The sequence below is a fragment of the Mobula hypostoma genome, chromosome 2, assembly GCF_963921235.1.
Source record: "Mobula hypostoma chromosome 2, sMobHyp1.1, whole genome shotgun sequence".
NCBI lineage: Eukaryota > Metazoa > Chordata > Chondrichthyes > Myliobatiformes > Myliobatidae > Mobula > Mobula hypostoma.
Window position 1 is genome coordinate 182,680,638 of NC_086098.1, and position 19,646 is coordinate 182,700,283.

The 19,646-nt window shown below is 43.5% G+C and overlaps 1 long non-coding RNA gene across 1 annotated transcript in view; it reads right to left on the bottom strand.

Annotated features, from left to right (window-relative positions):
* LOC134360279 (uncharacterized) overlaps positions 1 to 19,646 on the bottom strand; it is a 108,251-nt gene that overhangs the window by 82,502 nt on the left and 6,103 nt on the right. Inside the window, exon 3 of the long non-coding RNA XR_010021299.1 lies at positions 16,903 to 16,953. This is a non-coding gene — a long non-coding RNA (uncharacterized LOC134360279). The remainder of the gene's footprint in view (positions 1 to 16,902; positions 16,954 to 19,646) is intronic.

Consider the following 19,646-nt stretch of genomic DNA (forward strand, 5'->3'; position numbering starts at 1 on the left):
CGGAACATAGATTGTTCATGGCGCTGCTTCCTGCATGCATGCAGAGCTCGTTAACTTTATTAACTTTGCCTCCAACTTTCACCCTGCCCTCAAGTTTACCTGGTCCATTTACGACACCTCCCTCCCCTTTCTAAATCTTTCTGTCTCTGTCTCTGGAGACAGCTTATCCACTGATGTCTACTATAAGCCTACTGACTCTCACAGCTATCTGGACTATTCCTCTTCTCACCCTGTCTCTTGCAAAAACGCCATCCTCTTCTCGAAATTCCTCCGTCCCCGCCGCATCTGCTCTCAGGATGAGGCTTTTCATTCTAGGACGAGGGAGATGTCTTCTTTTTTTAAAGAAAGAGGCTTCCCTTCCTCCACTATCAACTCTGCTCATAAACGCATCTCCCCCATTTCACGTACATCTGCTCTCACTCCATCCTCCCACCACCCCACTAGGAATAGGGTTCCCCTGGTCCTCACCTACCACCCCACCAGCCTCCGGGTCCAACATATTATTCTCCGTAACTTCCGCCACCTCCAACGGGATCCCACCACTAAGCACATCTTTCCCTCCCCCCCCCGCATTCCGCAGGGATCGCTCCCTACGCGACTCCCTTGTCCATTCGTCCCCCCCATCCCTCCCCACTGATCTCCCTCCTGGCACTTATCCGTGTAAATGGAACAAGTGCTACACATGCCCTTACACTTCCTCCCTTACCACCATTCAGGGCCCCAAACAGTCCTTCCAGGTGAGGCAATACTTCACCTGTGAGTCGGCTGGGGTGATATACTGCGTCCGGTGCTCCCGATGTGGCCTTTTATATATTGGCGAGACCCGACGCAGACTGGGAGACCGCTTTGCTGAACACCTACGCTCTGTCCGCCAGAGAAAGCAGGATCTCCCAGTGGCCACACATTTTAATTCTACATCCCATTCCCATTCTGACATGTCTATCCACGGCCTGCTCTGCTGTAAAGATGAAGCCACACTCAGGTTGGAGGAACAACACCTTATATTCCGTCTGGGTAGCCTCCAACCTGATGGCATGAACATCGACTTCTCTAACTTCTGCTAATGCCCCACCTCCCCCTCGTACCCCATCTGTCACTTATTTTTATACACACATTCTTTCTCTCACTCTCCTTTTTCTCCCTCTGTCCCTCTGAATATACCCCTTGCCCATCCTCTGGGTCCCCCCCCCTTGTCTTTCTTCCTGGACCTCCTGTCCCATGATCCTCTCGTATCCCTTTTGCCTATCACCTGTCCAGCTCTTGGCTGCATCCCTCCCCCTCCTGTCTTCTCCTATCATTTTGGATCTCCCCCTCCCCCTCCAACTTTCAAATCCCTTACTCACTCTTCCTTCAGTTAGTCCTGACGAAGGGTCTCGGCCTGAAACGTCGACTGCACCTCTTCCTAGAGATGCTGCCTGGCCTGCTGCGTTCACCAGCACCTTTGATATGTGTTGCTTGAATTTCCAGCATCTGCAGAATTCCTGTTGTTTGCGTTTTTAAATAATAATAGTCTTGCCTTAAAACACAAACTCATAAAAGAAGCCACACCTTACTATAAGCACAAGGCCCGTCCAATTTTAAAGTCAGAATCCCACAAATGATATGATTACTGATCTGTTATTACAGATAGGACAATCCATAATAGCCGTCTGATTTTATATTACAGGATAAACAAACAAGAACATCTCACTTAATAGATATAGCCATTCCAAACATACATAACAATCAGAAATCAATAAGTGAAAAATACCAGAAATATGCTGAATTAAAATTGAAAGACTATGGAACATGAACATTATCCCAATAGTAATATCTCCCACTGGTATCATCCCAAAGTCACTACACAATAGCATTAAACAATTAGGGCTACACAGCAATATGTATGTAAATCACCAAAAAGCCACAATACTAGACACCGCTAGAATGGTCTGAAAGTTCCTAGCAGTTGAGAAATGAGCTTGCTTGGCTATGCCTGTATCTCAGGTTTTACCAGCTTGAGCTGAGAAAAAAATGAATAATAAATAATAATAATAATAATAATAATAAGTAAGTAAATAATACTGAGAACGAGTTGTAAACTTTTTGAAAATGGGTATATAGGTTATGGAAACAACAGGAATTCTGCAGATGCTGGAAATTCAAGCAACACACATAAAAGTTGCTGGTGAACGCAGCAGGCCAGGCAGCAGATGCTGCCTGGCCTGCTGCGTTCACCAGCGACTTTTATATAGGTTATGGGATGAGTCCAGAATTGAGGTGAGGGAAGTTATCCATGTTGGTTCAGCAGCCTGACGGTTGGAGGGTAATAATTGTTCCTGACTGTGATGAAGTGGGATCTAAGGCTTCTGCACCTCCTTCCTGACAGCAGCGAGAAGAAATCATGGCCTGGATGGTTTTTACGTATATTCCTATCCTCCAACTAGAAACAGGCATTGTGCCAGTTAACTTGTCCTGTACATATGCAGTAAAACCTCATCAGTGAAATAATTAGGTATTTATTCCAGCAATGGTTCAATCAAGCCTCTATTTTTCACAGAATTGTTATTATATACTAAATCTAGCTGCCAGCAAAAAAAATGAATCATTAACAAAGCAATTATAATTTTGTTCTTTTTGTTGCAGATATGATTTTTTTCTGTTTCTTCTTGCCTTCTTTTTCTTGCAATATTTACACATCAGATAGGATGTTGCGTGTTGGAAAGTCGTTTTGTGTATGTAGTTCTCCAGACAGCATGAGAACGCAGGCAAGAGCCTTGCTTTCCTTCCTCCACCCTCTTTACCAAGATGAGCACGGACAACACTCTCATTGAAAACTATCTGTAGTAACTTCTACTTCAAAAAAGGCACACTCGACAACTTCATGCCCAAGAAACAACTTTATCTCGAACTTCAAAACCGTTTTTTATATACAGAGGTTTCACAACCCGTACGGCATGGCGGGCACACTATGTACAAAGCCCACCGGAAGTAAAACAAAAACGGACGTAGAACCCCCCCATTATCCTAATTAGTATTAATTTACTTTTAATAAAGCTCACATTACAACACTTCTCCCCCTTTAAAATCCAACATCCCCAAATGTAAAAAACAGAAATAAAAACAGTGGTGTTATTAACTTGCGTACCCCTGAAAATTTATACTAGTATCTCAGCAACAGTTTATCAATACAAAACATCTGGAAAACATGACAGATTCAAGATTCAATCTAAGAACAACAAAAAAATCCTGTCCCATCAAAGATTCAGTCTGTCAGGAGGTTTACTAGTGCACTGTGATCTGCGCACTACCCCTGGTGACCCAGCAGGCACCGCTGGTGATAGTGTTTTGGGTGGATTTGGTTTTGGGGCCATGAAAGGGGTCTGTGTGTCTGCGTGAGAATGTCCATCCTCCTTAGGGGATCCCGACCCCCCTGCCAGCGTCTCGCCCTCTGGCAAAGTCACTGGTGGACATGCTTCCACTGTAGTCTGTCTCACAAATGGAAACTCCATGGAACTGTCTGTCTCTGAGCTGGTATCATGACACAGATGCACATGGTCCTGATGTCTGCAGAAAACATGCCCAGTCAGCTTAACAACATAGGAGACAGGACCACTCTGCTTAAGAACAACCCCAGGCAGCCATTGCTGATTGTTTCTCACATAAACATTGTCATCCGGTTTTAACTGTCTCTCTCGCGCATGTTGATCATGTCCCTCCTTCTGCTTTTCCTGCTTTCTCTCCACTTTTGTCTCCATGTCCGGGCGCTGCAGGTCCAATCTTGACTTGGGCCTACACCCCATCAGCATCTCTGCTGGAGTGCAGGTAGTCGTAGTCTGTGGCGTGAGGCGGTATTTAAACAGGAAATGTGAAAGCCGAATGCTAAGAGAGTCCCCTGTCATCTGCTTCAGGCCTTCCTTCAATGTCTGAACAGCCCGCTCAGCCAAACCATTGGAGGCTGGGTGGAAAGGGGCCGTCCGAATGTGATGAATGCCATTCTGCTGCATGAACAGTTCACTGGTGAACGTTGGGCCATTATCAGCGACCAGAGTGTCAGGCAACCCGTGGACTGCAAACACTTGCCTGAGTTTGTCTATGGTTGAGGAGGCTGTGATGTTGCGCATGATGTGAGCTTCGATCCATTTAGAATGCGCATCTACCATTACAAGAAACATCTGCCCCATAAAAGGGCCAGCAAAGTCCAAATGTAGCCTAGACCAGGGGTGGTCTGGCACTCCCATGGATGCAAAGGAGCTGGTGGTGGCATATTCTGATTAATCTGACATTGCGCGCATGATTTTACCTTGTTCTCCAGATCCTGATCCATTCTTGGCCACCAAACGTAGGATCTTGCAAGGCTTTTCATTCGGGACACTCCTGGGTGAGTCTCATGAATTTCTTCCACAATCTGTGAACAGCCAGGGGGAGGCACGATGACCCTCGCCCCCCCAGAAAATGCAGCCATCCTGCAGACTGAGTTCTGTCTTGCCTTAGGCATAAGGCCTCAGTTCCTTTCATTCCACGACTCTGGGCCAACCTTGTAAAAGAAAATTCTTGACTTGGGACAGGACTGGGTCCCTCTCTGTCCACTGCTTGATCTGGGTCGCCTTTACAGGTGTCTCTGACAGCCTCTCCAATGAAATCACAGTCTCTGGAGGCACATATGTAGTAACAGGTGTCTCAGGTAAAGGTAGTTGACTCAGTGCATCAGTATTTGCATTATTCCCACCCACTCTGTACACTATAGTGTACCGGTAGGCTGACAATGTACGAGCCCAACGCTGTATCCTGGCTGAGGCTAGCGGTGGGATGCATCTAGTCTCACTGAACAGGTTCATCAGTAGTTTATGGTTCATATAAATTGTAAATACGCATCCATAATGGTACTGATGAAAGCGTCTGACGGCAAAAACAATGGCCAGAACTTCTTTGTCTAGCTGTGAATATCCCTTCTCAGCAGCTGTCAGGGTACGTGAAGCAAAACCAATAGGCTTCTCTGAACAGTCCTCCATTACATGTGAGAGAACTGCCCTGACTCCATAGGGTGAGGCATCGCATGCAAGGGTGATCTCCTTGTCTGGGTCATAGTGAACAAGCAGCTTCGCTGAGTGGAGGAGTTCTTTCACTTCCTTGAAAGCTTCCTCCTGCTATTCACCCCACTGCCACTTAGTGTCATTGTGAAGCAGCTTATACAGTAGGGTCAAAACCCTTGAGAGGTCTGGAAGAAACTTGCCATAATAATTCACCATGCTCAGAAATGATCTGAGTTTCGTGACGGTCTTAGGGCTTGGGGCCTCCTTAATAGCTCTCACTTTGTCCTCCACAGGGCAAAGCCCCTCAGCTGTGATCTTGTGTCCCAGGTAAGTCACACTCGATGCCAGGAACACACATTTTCCGCAGTTCAACTGCAGCCCTGCGTCTGAGAGCCTCTTCAGCACCTGTTCTAGATTAGCCAGATGCTCCACCTCCGTAACCCCTGTGGTCAAAATATCATCAAGGTACACTGCTACGTGTGGAATCCCCTGCAGCAAAGTGTCCATTGTCCTTTGGAAATGGCAGGGCTGGACGCCACTCCAAACACCAGGCCATTGTACTCAAATAATCCCTTGTGCGTATTAATTGTGATGTACTCCTTTGAATCCTCGTCGAGCAGCAGCTGTTGGTAGGCGTGGCTCATGTCCAACTTTGTGAACAGTTTACCCCTGACGGGGTCGCAAACAGGTCATCCACCCGTGGCAATGGGTACTCCTCCAGCCTAGAGACCTGATTCACCGTAAGTTTATAATCCCCACATATCCCCACCGTTTTGTCTGGCTTCAAACTGGAACAATGGCAGCTGCCCACCTTGAAAACTGGACAGACTCAATAATGCCCAGCCTCTGTAAACTTTCCAGCTCCTCCTCGACTTTGCCTTTCATGGCATAGGGCACCGAACTGGGCTTAAAAAAATGTGGTGTAGCCTCAGGGTCGACATGGAGTTTCACTGTCACGCCGTTCAGTGTTCCTAGTTCGTCCCTGAAAACGTCACTGTACCGCTGCAGAAAGTCTTCCGTCGTGTGTACATACTTAATTTCATGCCAGTTTAGCCGGAATTTGTGAAGCCAATCATGACCCAAAAGACTGCGACCCCTGCCCTTAGCTATCGCTAGCCTGGCTTCAGCCTTCTGACCCCCGGCTGAAATGTCCACATATAACACCCCTAAATGAGGTATGGGCTGCCCCGTATAGGTCCTAAGTTTCAGCTTTGACGGTCTAACGGGAGGCAGGTTGGGCCCCTATGTCCTCCTGTAGGTCTGACAGATAATCAACATGGTGCCCAAGGAGTGGGTGGAATTGTTAATTTGGGAAAGTATTAGAGCCATTGCCTGCCTTTATTGTTGAAAATTTTGATTGTTAATAAGTCTTAACTCTTGACCAAGGGTTGAGGGTAAACGCAGGATTTACTATAAACAACTTTCATTTGTAAATGAACAGAGAGTCAACGCAAAATTTTTATTGTTAATAACTGTATTGAATAAGGACCTACAGTCAACGAATGGTTTTCTTTTCTTGTATGTAATTATTTTTATTTTGTAATATTTCTGAATAAAGTATTTTTGGGAAAAAAAAGGTCTCCTCACTAATGACCGATGCAGTAGCCCCTGAATCAATCTCAAACTTAATGTCCTTTCCCCTGACAGTGACTGTGGCATAATGTGGTTCAGGCGGTTCCTCATCTGTTTCCACTGCAAACATGTTGTAGGCACACGCTGTCTCTTCATCTGCTTCTTCTAGATGTGGCTGCCTGAGCCTGTTGAGCTTTTCCCTGCCCAGGCTTAATCTTACCCTTTGAACTTCTGCACCTTTTAGCTAAATGTCCCTTGCATGGCAGACAGTGTCATTGAGTTTGCAATCATTTGCATAGTGCGTCCCTGCACACCGGAAACTTTCCACCCGCTTTGCCTGTTTACCAGTCTCCCTCCTGACTTGGTGCACTGCCGCCGACTGCGACCCCCCCCCCCCCCACCCCATGTCCTTTCTGGATATCCTTGACATTATCAGCAGCCAGCTCCATGCCTTGGGCAATCTCTAAGGCTTTCTTGAAAGTCAACGGCGGGGTTTCCTCCAACAGGCGGCGTTGTATTCTGTCATTATTAATGCCGCATACCAATCTATCACCGAGCATGTCATCCAACACCGCTCCGAAATCACAATGCTCCGACAGCTGCCGAAGCTCGGCCACAAAATTGGCCACAACCTGACCTGGCTTCCTGAAACGGCTGTGAAACTTACACCGTTGGACTATCACAGAAGGTTTCGGATTGTAGTGGTTCCCCACGAACTTGACCAGTTCGTCATATGGAATGTCCCCCGGTTTCCGCGGTGCGGTTAAATTCCTTATTAGCTTGTAAGTCTTCGCCCCACACACACTCAGGAGAATAGAGTGCTTCTTAGCCTCCTCAGTAATTCCATTAGCACAGAAAAAGTGTCCCAGCCTTTCCTTGTACGCTGGCTAGTCCTCGTTTCCTTCCAGAAATTCACCAATAGTTCCAAACGTTGCCATCTGAAACACGAAGCTCCTGTTTGAAAAACGTGCCGATACGTTCACAAAACCAGTTCACCTCGTCGCCAAAAATATGTAGTAACTTCTACTTTGAAAAAGGCACACTCGACAACTTCTTGCCCAAGAAACAACTTTATCTCGAACTTCAAAACCGTTATGTATATACAGAGGCTTCCACAACCCAAACAGCACGGCAGGCACACTATATACAAAACACACCAGAAGTAAAAGAGAACGGAATTAGAACCCCCCCCATTATCCTAATTAGTATTAACTTACTTTTAATAATGCTGACATTACACTATCGACTATTGAAAAGGCCCAGATAGAATGGACATGGAGAGAATGTTTCCAGTAGTGGGAGAGTCTAGGGCCAGGGAGCACAGCCTCAGAATAGAAGGAAACCCATTTGCAACAGAGATGAGGGGGAGTTTCCTGAGCCAGAAGGTGGTGAATCTGTGGAATTCATTGCCACAGATGGCTGTCGAGTATAAGTCATTGAGTATATTTAAATTGGAGATTGATGGTTCTTGATTAGTGAGGGCCTCAGAAGGCACAGGGTGAAGGCAAGAGAATGGGTTTGAGAAGGAAAATAAATCAGCTATGATGGAATGGCGGAGCAGGCTTGATGGCCTAATCCTGCTCCTGTGTCTTATGATCTTATGGTCACTTATAGCTATACATAATCATAATATTATTTCTGGCTCACTGGACAATTCTTTTCTCGCTTGAGCCTAGATGCCACCAGGTATCTGCCCAGTTACTGTGTTAAGCTACAGGAATTGCTCTTCTTTCACTGGGAGAATTAAATGTAGATTTACCTGATCGATTCCTAAAATGAAGGAGTTATTCTTTGAGGAGCGGTTGAGTAAAATGGCCTTACATTCACTGGAATTTAGAAGAATGAGAAGTGATCTTATTGAATCACCTAAAATTCTGACAAGGCTTGATAGGATAGATGCTGTGAGACTATTTCCTTTGTCTGATCAATGGAGAATGGGGGTTGGGGAGGGAACATTAACTCAGGGCTATAGGTCACTCACTTAGAACTCAGATAAGGAGGCATTCCCTTACTAAGTGAGAAACTAGGTATTAAATCTTTAGAAATGCATACAAAATGCTGGAGGAACTCAGCAGGCCAGGCAGCATCTAGGAGACGAGTACAGTCGACGCTTCAGGCCAAAACCCTTCGGCAGGACTCCCAAAACGTCGACAATACTCTTTTCCATAGATGCTGCCTGGACTACTGAGCTCCTCCAGCATTTTGTGTGTGTTGCTCGGATTTCCAGCATCTGGAGATTTTCTCTTGTTTGTGATTAAATCTGCAGAGTTCCCTAATCCAGAGGTCTGTGGATGTTTGATTGTTGAGTGTATTTGATAGTGAGATCGACAGACTTTTGGACACAAAGAGAATTGAGGGATATGGGGATTAAGGAGGAATAAGGTGAGAATGGATGTATTAGTGCCACAGCAGGATTTAGAGTCCAGCTAGCCAATATCTGTTTCTTATGTTCTGAATTATCCATGTATTTACAAACATTTTACTGTATGCTATACATGTACTTCTAACTTTATTTTTATATTATTCCTTATTCTGTATAATTGTGGAATGTTGTCATTGTTAGTTGTATGTCATGCCAACACACCATAGCCATTTCCTAATACATGTAAATGTCTGTGGTGAATAAAGTCAATATGATTGAGGTTACTCATGGAGATTCCTTGTTAAATAGACTTCCTGGAATGACTTCATTCACATTCAGAAATACTGTTTTTGCACCGTAAGTAATTTGCTTGTCAGGAGTCCAATACCACCTTTAGCTCATTATTTATTTCAGTAGATAACCAGTGAGAGACACTCTGAGGATTGGAATTTGGTGGAGAACCATACATCACTATACTTCTTTGATTCTCTATATAAGCCAATCACATTTTTGTTCCCAGGTCTCTAGGATAGAGACAGAGGAAAATTTGTGATTCAGAATTAAGGATTATGACTTCATTTTCAATATAGTGTCATTTGAAAGGTTTTCCATAAGTAGAATTAGTGGCCAGCAGCAAAAGCTCTCACTTTAGGGTTGGTAGTCCCTCACAACTTTCCAAAAATTGTGTACATTTTAAGAGGACTCTTGTAACAGAACGAAATATGAATGTGCCCTTTGCTATTTCTGGCATGAGAAATCAGCTCTAATACTGAAAATACCACTTTATTATAGAACCATAGGCTGATTATACATCTTGCCTGTATTTGAAAATGAATAATAGATTTCTTTTTGTCAGTTTTGCTTTCAAAGCCTTATGTTCAATGTTTAAAAAAAGCAAATTGTTTAAAAGTGCGAAAATTAAAAGCATATCACTTTGAATTTAATATAAGAATGGCTAAACATTTTAATCATAGTTTTGTTAAGCGAGGTCCTGTTTGGTGGCACAATAATATCAGCGCTGGACTCCGGAGTGAAAGTTCCCGAGTTTGAATCTAAGTTGGGTTGAGCATCGAGCTAGCAACTGGGCCTCGTAAAAACAAGAATAGCTTGCTACGGAAACACGGTCATGGTGGTGCCCCGATAACTCCACTGCTGAGTTAAGGGCTATTCTTCTCCTCTTCTTTGTTAAGCGAGGATAGTCTAAATAAAGATAATCTTGGAATCAAATGACTGCGGTTGCCAACAGTAGTTCCAAGTATAATGACAAAATATGAATAGAAGTTTAGAAGGCAATGGGCCAAACACAGGCAGATGGAACAAGTTTGCTGGTGTACATAGTTGGCTCAGACCTTCGGATCAAAGGGCCTCTTTCCATGCTATATGACTCTGTAAAGAAGATAGAAGCTACCAATTGTAACTCTGCAGCGATAAAATTACCTTAAAATAACTTCTGAAGTATATGCGTAAAGTGATTAGGAGGGAAGTACATATAATGTGTGTATACATATTCAGTGGCCACTTTATTAGATAGACCTGTACACCAGCTCGTTAATGCAGATACCTAATCAGCCAATCGTGTGGCAGCAACTCAATGCAGAAAAGCATGCAGCCATGGTCAAGAGGTTCAGGTGTTTTTCAGACCAATTATCAAAATGGGGAGGAATTTCACACACAACAGTCTGTAGAGTTTACAGAGGATGGTGTGAAAAACACAAAACATCTGGTGAGCGGCAGTTCTGTGAAACGCCCTGTTAATGAGAGATGTCAGAGGAGAATGGCCAGACTAGTTCAAGCCAACAGGAAGGTGACAGTAACTCAAATAACCAACGGTTACAACAGTGGTGTGCAGAAGAGCATCTCTTAATTCTCTGAACCTTGAAGAGAATTGGCTACCGCAGCATAACACCATGAACATACTCTCAGGGGCCACTTTGTTGGGTACAGGAGGTACAGGAGTGTATATGTGAAATATATCAGTATGTATTTATAGATAATATATATACAATCACTGTAAATGCATATTTGATCCGCTGAATGATATTCAGTCACTCAATTTAGAAGTATATATGTTTTAAATATTTACTCCACGGACCTCAATGATCCCCTGAGCTACTTTGAGCCTACAAACCCAGTGACTATGGGAAAGATTTGACTTTTTATTCAGAATGAAAAGCTGCACTCAGTAGATCAGATACCATCAAGAGTGGGAGGCATGACAGATGCTGATGCTTTGTGTTGATCTTTGATCAGAAGCAGGAAAGGTTAGACATTAATCCTTTTAATTAGGAGAAGGGTAAGGAGTAATGATCAAAAGAGACTGAATAGTACAAGTGGTGATGTTGATCCCACTGGAGAGAGAATGGTGAAGGCTTGTAATCACATTGGCTGTGTGTAGAGGAGATGTAAACAGGAGGAGATGATCATTTTCTCCAGCAGTGTTTGATATGTAACATTTCCATCTGTGTTTTTGTATCCTCCCTGTGCTCATTCAACTCCTTCTTGTAAGCTGTTCATTGCTGCTGTTTGACAGATTTAAACCCTTCACTTTTTACTAGCAAATTGCAATATGTATTCACATTCCTTAATGTGAGCCTAAGCAGTGCAGAGTGTGTTGAGGGGATCTTCCTCTACTACCCTTCCAGGCCGCAATCAACCTCTGGGTGAAAAAGATTTTCCTGCTCTCCCCTCTGTCCTTTCCACCAATTTCTATAAAAGCCCTTTTGTTTTTGATTCCTCTGCTAAGGGGAATAAATCTATCCTATTAAATTTAGGACACTTACAATATTGTGCTGAACTAATTAAGCTATTGACACATAATTAAATTAATTCCTCTGTTTAAACATCATCCAGTTTAAACTGTTGAGGCCAGTTCATTGGCTATATTTAAAAGGGAGTTAGATATGGCCCTTGTGGCTACGGGGATCAGGGGGTATGGAGGGAAGGCTGGGGCAGGGTTCTGAGTTGGATGATCAGCCATGATCATAATAAATGGCGGTGCAGGCTTGAAGGGCCGAATGGCCTGCTCCTGCACCTATTTTCTATATGTCTCCATTCTCTCTCTCTCTGCATTTCATGTGCCTAAGATCCTCTCAAATGCGTCTCTCATGTTGGGTTCCACCAACTCTGGCAGAACATTCCAGGCATCCACCACTTTCTATTTGAAAAAAATCTTGCTCTGCACATCTACTTTGAATTCAGTCTCCCCTGAACTGCAAAAATGCCAATCTTGGCGAATTTAATCTTTGCTCGTATAGTAGATGTCCGAGCATGGAAGGTATATTTTCTAATGGGTTGCCTGTTCAAGCTGAAGTTCAAGCTCAACTTCTCTCTACAGATACATACAACCAACCAAAACAACATTCCTCTGGACTACAGCACACTCACAAAACATCTATCACACACAGCATATAAACCAAGATATTTCCATAAATAAGTTAATATAGTCTAATTCAAAGTGCATGTGCGCAGCACAGGTGAACAGTGAATAGTACAGTAAACAGTAAACAGAGCGCTGTCCTGGTGACGATACCTCGGTGGTGGCAGGGTATTCATTAGTCTCGCAGACTGAGGGAAGAAGCTGTTACTTAGTCCTGATGCTTCTTTTCCTCCTTCCTGACGGTAGTGCGTCAAAGAGATTATGGGATTCTCAACAATGCTTTGGGCCCTTGGTCTGCAATGCTCCCAGTAAATGTCACAAATGGGGGAGGGGGGGAAATAATTGTCATCCCAGCTGAGAAACTAACTGCAGTATTAAAGCATCTAGCTGTGATGCCCTAATACTGCAATTATTTTTGTCTGGTACAACAATTTGCTGTGGCTTGTGCTATTCTGTAATGTCTGGTTTAGTCAACAGGATTGAATGGATGCTTGTAAAGCACTCCACTAGATTAGACAGGAATGAGTGAATCCTAAAGTGAAAAGGTCATGGGCCAAACAGCCTGTACTGTGCTGTAATGTTCTGTGGTCTAAGAAACTGGAAGAGCACAATTTAATGGAAATATGAATTTCAATTTAATTATTTGGGCTAATGCTTTAAAATACCATGATGTACAGTATATGATGATAAAGCAGGTATTTATATGATTTTTAATTGAAATTTAAGTTCAATAGTTATGAGGGCTCCTGTACCTTGAGGCTTTGCTTCTTTGACGCACATTTTAAACACAACACTCCTTTCTTGCATATTTTTGGCTGACCAGTTGGAACCGAATCTTCACCATTGCAGATTCCTAGGATTCACTGAGGGTGGAGGAGCAACACCTGATATTCCATCTGGGTAGTCTCCAACCTGATGACACGAATATTGATTTCTCTTTCTGGTAAAAAAAAATTCCTCCCCTCCCCTCTTCTATTCCCCACTCTTGCCTCTCACCCTTTCTCACCTGCCTATCACCTCCCCCTGGTCTCCTCCTTCCCTTTCTCCTATGGTCTGCTCTCCTGTCCTATCAAATTCGGTCTTCTCCAGCCCCTTTAGCTTTCTCACACACCTGACTTCACCTATCACCTTCTAGCTATCCTCCTTCCCCTCCCCCCATCTTTTTATTCGGGCGAATTCCCGCTTCCTTTCCAGTCTTGGAGAAAGGTCTTGGCCCAAAATGTCAATGCTGACCTGCTGAGTTCCTCCAGCATTTTGTGTGTGTTGCTTTGGATTTCCAGCATCTGCAGAATTTCTTGTGTTTAAGATTCCTAAGAACCTGTGTTTCTCATTGCAATCTATCCAATGGCATGAGTTCATAAAGATCTCATGCATATTTTGGCTGAAGAGGACTAAAGTGCTTGTAATTTTCACCGACATGGCAGAACTTTCTGTTCAGTGATTTTTTTTTAAAAAAAGCTGTAGGAGTACTCTCCAACCAGTAGATGGCAATCTTTCCCAGAACTAAATGCATGGCCGGTTGAACAGTGGTGGGGGTCAGAGCCTCACAGGTCTCCACACCGACCCCCACCACTGACAAGTGGAGTGGACTAATTACGCACATTGGCACGGCTCTGTGTCATCAGAGCCATTGGCAACATTGGGGTCAAAGTCTGAATCCTCAGTGAGCTGAAGGTAAAAGTGCAGGAAAACTTTGCCCTGTTCTCTTGACTGTTGGCATTGAATATATTAACAAATAAAGGGCATGTGCTATCACAAGAGGCTGGATAAACTTTAGTTGTTTTCTCTGGAGTGGTGGAGGCTGAGAGGAGATCTGATAGAGGTTTACAAGGTTATGAGAGGCTTGGATAGAGTGGACAGAGAGTATCTGTTTTCCCAGGGCTGAAATATCTAATACCAGAAGGCGTGAATTGAAAGTGAGAGGGGGTAGGTTCAAAGGGGATGTGAGGGGTAAGTTTTTCACTCAGTGGTGGATGTGGAATGTGCTGCCTGGTGTGACGGTAGAGGCAAATACATTAGAGGCTTTTAAGAGATGTTTAGAAAGGCACATGAATGTGAGGAAGGTGGAGGGATATGGACTGTGTAGGTAGGAGGTGTTTCTGATTTGCTGTTTAGCTGGTTTGGTACAACATTGTGGGCCGAATGTTATATATAATATGATAAAAAAAGGAAATGGCACATGTACTTTGACAGGCAGTGCCCAGAGCAGTTTGCTGATGCAACAAGCAAAGGGTGTAAGCACTGAAAATATGCACAAAGTGCCTCTTTGGTTCAGTATCTGCATAAAAAGCAGGTGCAGACATCTTTGTGGGCAAAAAAAAGTTGGACATTTAAAGGCTGTACATTCATTATCATTTTTTTTCATCTTGTCATTCAATCACCTCCAGCCTAATTCAAATCTCTTGGCATGTCGAAAACATTTCAGAGTCAATTTAGTACTTTTGAAATGTAATGATTGGTTTGGATTTTGTGGTTGGAATGGTGTTGAATATGCTGGTGTTCAAGTGACAGGTTGACAATAAGTAGAATGTTCACATGGGTCGTACAAGACAGGAAATCTATTAGATGTAGTCAATTCTGCATTGCTCTTTCACGGCATATGCTGTTGAGTTGAAACAGACAGACGGGAGTCTGCTTGTAAATCATTTAGCTAGTGAAGGCATCAACATTTTACTCATAATTCCCAGTCTGTAAAAACAGGTTAAAATGTTAAGCCACATTGAATAAGATGCAGGTGTGATTGCTGCTTAAGAGGCTAAGTTTAAGTTTAATTATTAAACCACACATGTTGTCTGGAGCATGCTTTATGAGAATAGGTTGAGTGAACTTGGCCTTTTCTCCTTGGAGCGACGGAGGATGAGAGGTTTCCTGATAGAGGTGTATAATATGATGAGAGGCATTGATCGTGTGACTAGCCAGAGGCTTTTTCCCAGGGCTGAAATAGCTTACACGAAGGGGGCATAGTTTTAAGGTGCTTGGAAATAGCTACAAGGGGATGTCAGAGGTAAGTTTTTCACTCATAGAGCCGTGGGTGCGTGGAATGCAGTGCCAGCGACGGTGGTGGAGATGGATACAATAGGGTCTTTTAAGAGACTCTTAGATAGGTACATGGAGCTCAGGAAAATAGAGGGATATGCGGGAGGAAATTCTAGACGTTTTCTAGAGTAAGTTACATGGTCAGCAACATTGTGGGCTGAAGGGCCGGTAATGTGCTGTAGATTTCTATGTTCTATGAATACCCATGAATACGTACAGCCAAATGGAAGTGTTATTCTGGAGTCAAGCTGCAAAGCATAGTACCAGCAGTCACACACAGCACAAAGCACATATAGCACACGTAGATGTGCTATGTACATATAGCACAGGGCAGCATGGTAGCGTAATGGTTAGCACAACGCTTTCCAGTACGGGTGACCTGGGTTCAATTCCCGCCACTGTCTGCAAGGAGTTTGTACATTCTCCCTCTGACCGCATGGGTTTCCTCCGGGTGCTCCGGTTTCCTCCCACAGTCTGAAGGCGTAATGGTTGGTAAGCTAATTGTTCATTGTAAACTGCCCTGTGATCAGGCTCAGATTAAATCGGGGGATTGCTGGACGGCATGGCTTGAATGGACAGTTGGGCCTGTTCTGCACTGTATCTTGGTAAAATAAATATAAGATATATGGTCAAAGGTAAAATCTGGTCAAAGAAAAAAATATATTCCAAGTTCCTGAGTCCAGAGACTGGGTTTGAATGAACAATTTTGTTTTATGTTAAATCTGTCCATTTAATGATCATTAAAAATCCTCAAATTTCTAACTTAAGATACTTTTATAATGTTCATTCCCTCATTTTTTATTCCAATATACACTCGGAGACCACTTTATTAGACACACCTGCTCGTTAGTGCAAAATCTAATCAGACAGTCATGTGGCAGCAACTCAATGCAAAAAAAAAACTCATGCAGTCATCAGTTGTTGTTCAGATCAAACATCTGAATGGGGGTGAAATGTGATCTAAGTGACTTTGACCACAGAATGAAGTTTGGTGCCAGATGGGGTGGTTTGAGTACTTCAGAAACTGCTGATCTCCTGGGATTTTCATGCACAACAGTCTCCAGAGTTTACAGAGAATGATGCGGAAATCAGAAAACATCCGGTGAGTGGCAGTTCTGTGGGTGACCATGCCTTGTTAATGAGAGATGTCAGAGGAGAATAGCAGACGGGGTCAAGCTGACAGGAAGGTGGGAGTAACTCGAATAATTACACATTAACACGGTGGTGTGCAGAAAAGCATCTCTGAATGCACAACATGTCGAACCATGAAGTCGATGGGCTTCAGCAGTAGAAGACCACAAATGTACACCTAGTCATCACTTTGTTAGGTACAGGAGGTACCTAATGAAGTGGCCACTGAGTGTAAATCTCTCAATTTATTCTGCTTTCCATAAGGATATTAAAAAGTGAATAATACTAGTTTGTGATCTGTACAAATTCCTAACCATGAATCAAGTTCAACAGCTTGATGACATGACAGTTGCTGATTCTAATGATTTGCAGCTATTGTCGGTGTTAATCTACTACAGTTAAGGAGAAAATCATACCTGGTTCTTTGCGTGGGGCCTTCTCAGTGGCAAGCATCCCTCTGCCACTGACTGTAAAACAGAAAAAAACATTTCCACAAATATATTGGCTGAACCAATATTTCAATCAAAACCACCAAAGCAGCCATTGTTTTGGTGTTGTTGAACAGCGCAGCGCTAGATTGAACTGAACATGCCTGGACCCCTTCCATTTGTGTCTATATTCTGTGCTTTTCTCTTAATTATTTTTGTTGGTGTTTGTGTGATTTGTTTTTTTTGCTGGGGGTGTTGCTGATGTTTTTCTTTGAATGAGTTCCATGGTTTTCTTTGTTTTGTGACTGTATGTGGGGAAGATGAATCTCGGGGTTCCATACTGCATTCATTCTTTGATAATAAATGTACTTTGAATCTTTGAATATTGGTTCAGCCACCAAAAAGTATCTTTTGAAAACGGCCATAGATTTTTTTTCTATTTTTACCAGACCAGGTAAATGTTGTTCAAGAATGTGATTTAACAAATAACTTTAATGATATCTTAAAGCAATGCATTGCATCTGAACATTCTAGGCAGAATAATAGCTTGAGGTGATTTAGATGGGCTGAAGGGGCTTTTTCTGTGCTGTAGTTCTCTGTTACTCTATGACTTACAGCATAACAAGGAGCTACTTTTAATACAGAAAGTGCAATAAATACTCAGCACATTAAGTAGGATCTGTTGAAAGAGTAACAGATTTTTAAAAGCTTAGCCGAAGAGTTTTTGTTTTCTTTTTCCACAGATGCAGTATGAGCGTTTTCAACATTTTCTGTTTTTGTATCAGATTTTCAACATCTGTGGGTTTTATGGATTTGTATCTCCTGCCATTTTGCAATCTTGTCCACTGAAAGGGACAGTCAGTCTGGACTTATTGGAAGACCTAACCACGTCTAACTGAGGGACCAGATTAGGTTGGGTACCTGGGGGATATCAAGATAGATGTCAGGGTGAGAGGTGACTTGTGTCCTTGTGAAGGAGGATATCAACAATCCTTCACAAGGAATGAATGTAGATTCTACATTTACAAGGAGCGTTGCCACAAGAAAGTAGCATCCATCATTGAAGACCCCCACCATCCCCTCTTCTACTACTACCAATGAGCTGGAGGTACAGAAGCAGACAACTTCTCAGGGAACTCAGCAGAAAATTGTCCGATGATCTACTGGCATTTGCTGGTTGTTTTAACTTTCAGGTACACACCTCTGCCAGCTGACAGACTGGTGGCACAGGCGACTGGTCCCTGTTGTCCTTATTCTTCTCCATTGAGTAATCTATTTGCTCAATGTGAGCAGGAGTCTACTAACTGTGAAGAGAGAGTGGGGATGGGAGGAGCACTGGGCATGCCAATGCTTCCAAAGCAAAATTCAAAGTAAATTTATTATAGTACATATGGTGCTGTGCAAAAGTTCTAGACACACTAAGTTTTTTATACAGTTTCAGATGGTATGGCCGCCACAGAGCCCTGATCTCAACATCATCGCGGCTGTCTGGAATTATCTGGAGAGACAGAAGCAAGCGATGCAGCCAAAGTCTGCAGAAGCAGCAAGTCTTCGTGTGGGGCAACATGCATAAAATGCTGGTCAGACAACATCTGTGGAGGGAAATGGACAGTTGACATTTTGGGCAGAGACCCTTCATCGGGGCTGGACAGAAAGAGGACAGAAGGCAGAATAAAATGTTTGGGAGGGAAGGAGCACACTTGAATGGGTGGGGAAGGTAAGAGGGTGGGAAAGGGGGAATGCTGTGAGAAGCTGGGGGGTGATAGGTGGAAGAGGCAAAGGGCTGAAGAAATAGAAATCTGACGGTGAAACATTGAATAAATGGAAGGAGGTGGGAAACCTGATGGAGGGTGATGGGCAGATTATGAGGGCTGGGGAATGGAAAGAGAAGGCGTAAAGGGGCCAGAAAGATAAGGGAAAGTAAAGACGGGGTGTGACAGAGAAGAATGGTTACCAGAAGTCATTGAATCGATGTTGATGCCTTCGAGTTGAAGAGTACCAAGATGGAACATGAGTTGTGTCTGCTTCATTCTGTGTCTGGCTTCAACTTGGCAGTAGCAGAGGCCATGGACAGACATATCAGTGTGGGAATGGGAACTGGAATTAAAATAGCTGGCCACTGTGAGTTCCTGGCTGATACCATAAGGTAATAGGAGCAGAATTATGCCATTTGGCCCATTGAGTCTGGTCTGCCATTTCATCATAGCTGATCCAATTTTACTCTCAGCCCCGTTCTCCTGCCTTCTCCCCACATCCCTTCATGGCCTGTCCAATGAAGAATCTATCAACCTTTGCCTTAGGTATACATAAAGACTTGGCCTCCAAGTTATGGTGGATAGAGCAAAGGTGCTCAAAGAAGGGATTCCCCTCCAATCTGCTTTGAGTCTCACTGATGTCGAGAAGGCAGCGCCAGATGTCTTCTCAATGCCTTGTGCTCAAATGTCGACAGCTAAGTAACAAGGTAGTTCCAGAAACCCAGAAAATAACTACACAACAGCTTAATCAGAGAATATAATCTCCTGGCTCCACATAACCTCCTGTGAAGGATTAGTCCATTAGTTTCTTTGTCTCCTGCAGTCGTGAAGCAGCCCTGACTGCTTGCTATCCATCTTGCTATGGTCTTCCTCAGATTCTTCAGTTCAAACAGACTCCCTCCTTTGGACTCTATCTTCTTCAAAGATAGTCACACATGGTCAGGAATGACTTGCTTCCCCTCCAGGTTAGCTTGTATA